The sequence below is a fragment of the Schistocerca gregaria genome, chromosome 3 (assembly GCF_023897955.1).
Source record: "Schistocerca gregaria isolate iqSchGreg1 chromosome 3, iqSchGreg1.2, whole genome shotgun sequence".
Taxonomy (NCBI): Eukaryota; Metazoa; Arthropoda; class Insecta; order Orthoptera; family Acrididae; genus Schistocerca; species Schistocerca gregaria.
The window spans coordinates 513,011,107-513,016,766 of record NC_064922.1 but is presented as its reverse complement, the minus strand read 5'-3'; positions in this window follow the sequence as shown (position 1 = coordinate 513,016,766).

The following is a 5,660-nucleotide window of genomic DNA, read 5'->3' as shown; positions in this document are numbered from 1 at the left end:
GGTGTCACGTCTAGTGAGTGTGACGGATGTGGCAGGGTAACAGAGTGCAGATCATCGATGGTTGCAAATGTTGCTCAGGCAGTATGAGGCCAAGCACTGTCATGTTACGAAATGACACCTGTAGTCAGAAGTCCCCATCTTTTTGATCGTATTTCAGGCCAAAGCTGATTTTTTAACTTATCCGAATATGATGCACTGGCGATTGTGTTACCCTAGTCATTTAGTATTACAAGACAACTCCATGTTCATCCAAAAAATGGGTCATCAGAACCTTCAATGGAGATAGCTGCATCTGGAACTTCTTGGGCTTTGGTAATGAGGAATGGTGCCATTCTTTGCTTGCACTCTTTGTTCTGGGTTGGTGATGTTCCCAGGTTTCACCTTCTGTAACAATTCTCACAAAGAAGCCATCACTTCCTGCTTCAAAGTGTAGAAAAAGTTCATTGCATCCCTCTGTCAGTTCTGGAGTGAACTGCCATAGTACCAATCTCTAATACACTTTGTGAAACATAAGTACTTCATGAATGAAAATCCATAATTAATATTCAGGTTTGCGGCTATTTCATTCACTGTCACGCAGCGATTTTCCATCACGATGGATGCAACTGCTGCTGTAGACTGTGGTGTCACAACATGGTATGCTTAACCCAAGTGCTGAGCGCTCTTTAGGTTTTTATGTTGGTAACGCCACGTAGCGCCCTGTATGAAAACCACTGGCTGTGCTGTGTGTAATCTGTGGCTGGTTTGCATTGTCGTTTGCCATTGTAGTGTTGGGTAGCTGGATGTTAACAGCGCCTAGCGTTGCGCAGTTGGAGGTGAGCCGCCAGCAGTGGTGGATGTGTGGAGAAAGATGGCGAAGTTTTGAGAGCGGATGATCTGGACGTGTGTCCATCAGAGACAGTAAAGTTGTAAGTTGGGATATCATGGACTGATATATATATATATATATATATATATATATATATATATATATATATATATATATATATATATATATATATATTCGCAGGAGAGATTCTGTAAAGTAGACGAGGTACTGGGAGAAGTAAAGCTGTGAGGAAGGGGCGTGAGTCGTGCTTGGGTAGCTCAGTTGGTAGAGCACTTGCCCACGAAAGGCAAAGGTCTCGAGTTCGAGTCTCGGTCGGGCACACAGTTTTAATCTGCCATGAAGTTTCATATCAGCGCACTCTCCGTTGCAGAGTGAAAATCTCATTCTGGAAAAGGAGAACACAACACGATAAAGCAAATGGAAAGAAATTATATATTGGTCAGAAAGTTCTCATTAAAGCTCATTCATGGTCACATAAGAAGAAACACTCGAGTCACAAATTCTTTCTGATTTACAATGGACCTTACAGAATCCGACGTATACCACATGATAATTGCGTTGAAGTTGAAACTCTGCGCACTAGGAAGAGTACAGGATTCCACCACATTTCACATGTAAAACCGTTTATTGAGAGATAATCTGCTTTTTAACTGTGTCTTTGCCATAAAATTTTTCACTTCAGGTTACTAGTACTCTTTGTCATACTTATGAACTGTTAACATGCAACTACGTTGTAAAATTAACTATGAAGTCTAGAACCTAGGGAACATATTTAGACACTAATTACGAATGCATTGTTATAGTGAATAGACGACACAGTGTTATTGTGTGTGTATATTCTTGCTTGTTAGTTGCACGATTAGGTAACTACAATAAGGCTTACATACTTAGAACATATACTGCTAATGAGATTTTAATGCAGCATTTTGGTTTACTTGAGAGTACATTCTGGATTTAAAGTACTTTCTGAGAGATACCAGATGACACAGTGGTTAGTTTATGTGACAGCTACTCGATTATATCACGACGCTACAAATGAGTGACAATTTACATTGTTGCTTTTGCGGCGTATCTGTTTTATATCTGCACAGTTTTTCTGTGTTATTCTGGAAAGTAAAACACGTTTTAGTAGTAACTTTTGTGGTATAGCTACAATGAGGCAGCCTTTTCCGTAGCACAACAATACGTCACAGTACAGTACTTTCTTCATCACGGCAATAAGCGTAATAACTATGATATCTATAAGCAAAGCATTTCACTTTTGTTTATGATGAGGTGAGTATAATGACTTCAGCAGAACTTTGCTTACAGAGGACGACAACTACGACACTTCCACAGAGATTATCTTACAGCAAGACGCACATTTAGCGCTACAGGACACGCATTTGAGTGGTTCATTTTGTACTTAAAACATTTATTTTTAAAGATTTTTGAATTACGAAGATACAGAGGTTTTCCGTGATACATTTCATTCCACTGATGTAATCTGTAACAGCTGAGGGTATAATTATGTTAATCCTCAGGGGGTACACGCCTACTTTGTGTGCTAAGCGTGTAGCGAGCCTAGGAGCCCTAGCTAATATGGTATTTGGTTATACAACTTTACACATCGGTACCATATTTCTCTAACACAGCATTACGCAGCTATCTGATCATTTAACTGATAGAGAGAAACATTTTTTTTTTACTACGTCAGTGACACATGTTTCGCAATTACACAGTTGGATAACTTCATTCTTATGAAATAGTATTTCGTCTGTACTTTGTGAACTGTTCATATTTTTTCGGAACCATTGTGATACTATGAGAGCTTTGAATGATGTATTTGGTATGGGATCATGATTTTTAAAGTTCGTTTGAGGTAGATGACACTATTGAAATGAGCAGAGAATTTTTTTTAGGTTTTGAAATTATTGCACAAAGCTACATCGTTTTTGAGATTTGCCTGAGGTGTTATGATGTTATTATTAGGACGACGATGTGTATGATTCTGTTGAGGTATGTTTATGATCAATAAGCTGATGCTATATGAGGAATTTGATTACGCTACGTATTTATTATGATGAAATATTGAAGAAGTGTCGACGAATATGTATATGTGTAATAAGGTAAGGAATTATGAGTAGTGGTTAGGGACTCTGATTTGTGAAAAAGGATGCTGGAAACCAAGAATCGTACTTTAAGAGTTATGAAATGTATGTAAATACGTAAATTTATCACAATGCCAGCAAATTTTTTTTTTATTTGTATCAAACTGTCACTGTAGCAGAAACTTCTGTTGTAAATTTCGGTAAGAAAGGTAAGTGACCTTGATATAATGCGTTGTGGCCGCACAGCTGAGCGATAGTCGCCTGAAAAAAGAAAACCATTTGTCCTAAATAATATATCTCTTTTTCCAACAAACAGCTCAGTTCATACATACAACACCAGGAACAAAAATGATCTGCACAAGGACTTAAAAGCACTTACTTTAGTTAAAAAAGGGGTCCACTACTCAGGAACACTCAACTTCACTAATTTGCCAGGAAACATAAAAAAATTAGTTACAATTAGAGATCAGTTTAATAGGAGCCTGAAAGACTTACTAGTGGCCAACTCCTTCTACTCCACTGACGAATTTTTTAATAGAAACAAATGATGTGTTGTATATATATATACTATTAGTATTGTTATTTCAGCTTAAAAAAATAAACATAAAAAGTAAAAAATGGTGACATGTTCCACATCCACGAGGATCTCCTCAAGTTGGATCTATGGAACGAAAAACTAATCTAATCTAATCTGGAGAAAAAAAGAGGTCATTATTCTCGCTATTGACATTTCTTTGTAGAAAGCTTCACAAATACGACACGCTCAAACTTGAAAACATATGATTACACTGTGGAGCTCTTAATTTATGATATTTACTAAAGCGCCTAATGAAATGATGAGAAACATTTTACATCTATTGTCTTTCTAGTTGAGAGATTTTTTTACTGCCTTTGGAGACACCATATGGCTAGTGAAAGACATTTCACATCTTGCTTTTATGTATTTATTTGCTCATTTTGTTTAATATCTAGTTTGGTTAGAATAAAATTTAATAGCTGAACTACTATAGATATTTTATGCCTACAGACCCAGTAAATAACAATTTTATGATCTTCTTCAAAATAAATGAGGGAGCAAAAAAAAAAAAAAAACATTTCCCTTCACAGGAATTGCATACATAATTTTTGTCAGTGACTGGGTAACTTGTTTCATAGAGTAAGTCAAGGTGATGCATCACTCTAGTGTTAAGATGTGACATAGGTATTAGACATGGCCATCTTTGTCATGTTTAGATATTAGTTATTGCATTTGCTGCTGCTATGTGCCAGGCATAGTGCTACTAAATTTCACTTTGTAGTACTATGTTCAGTCAGTTTTACTACTGATTTATTTTTCTTGTTGCTGCACATTGGTTCATATTAGTTGCAATGTTGCATTTGCTTTGCTAATTTGGATTTATTGCTGCTAGCTTTGCCAATTTGAATTTTTTTGTAATTGCTGTTTGTGTTAATTGCTTTGTGCTGCTGCATTTCCTCATCCCTTGGTATATATATCTGATCTCAGTAAATTTAAGTTAGCTTAAGAGGGGGTAGACTATATAAGAAACTAACTATGAAGAATAGGGAAATAATTCAATGAGAAGTTATACAAATGGGCAAAAATGAGTATTGTACAATGAGAAATATTTATTTTGAAACAGGATACGAACAAAACAGTAGGGTTTAGGGGCAACAGGGTTAGACAGGATTTTTTTTTGCAGGAGCAAGAAATAAGAGGAAAGAAATTTTGGGTTGGACTGCAGTACCAAATGTTACATTGAAAACGAACCCTGTCCTTTCCTTTTGTCTTATTCCGCTATGTGTTTGTGTACCCTTGTGTATTTGCGTTTTTCCTGTCTTTGTGTGTTTAGCTAATAAGATTTATGTTGTAGAATTTTTCTAGTACTAAGCTACATTCACTATGTTGAGGAATACTGTTATCCTCAAATATAATTTGCATGAATAATATGTTATTTACTTTGTAAAGATGTTTAGACAGTATTCTCGAAAGCTATTCTGATCTTTTATGTATTTACTTATATCATAATTCCTGTAACACTGATGTATATGTTTATTTCTATTCTTTTGTAAAGCCTGTGTTACTAAAAATGTTATCTGTACTGTTATGTTCATTAATGATGTATTTTGTACCTTTGTAATTCTATTCTTATGTTGTAAATTTATAATTGTATAGACACCAGTTCTTCAAATTAAGTTTCATTTCACTGCACACGTTTCTGTTGGTCATAGTATATGCACAATATGTGAGAATTTGAGACTGTTAGTGTTTGCACTTGTGTTAATAATTCACCAAGGGACTGGTTAACAGCATAGCTGGTTCTATGAACATTAAAAAAAATTTTTTTTGAGTGCACAAATGATGGTTCATGGAGTTGCTAAATTATCCGCAAGACTCTTCAATGGTGATTGTGCACCCGGACAGTCACAACGGATGGCTGCTAGCCATCTCTACAAGGACTACAGTAGGTCTGCACCTTTGATGGCCCACCAATACCATTATTTCTACAAGGACTACAGTGGGTCTACACCTTTGATGACGCACCAATACCATTATTTCTACAAGGACTGCAGTGGGTCTGCACCTCTGGTGGCCCACCAGTACCTTAATCTCTACCAGGACAACAGTGGGACTGCTCTGTGATGATCTACCTACCAATATTCTTCAAAACTTCGACTGACTCTGCTGTGGGTTTCTCTGTTGTGGCCCACTACCTGTCTGCATGTCAAGAGTCAGCACTGTC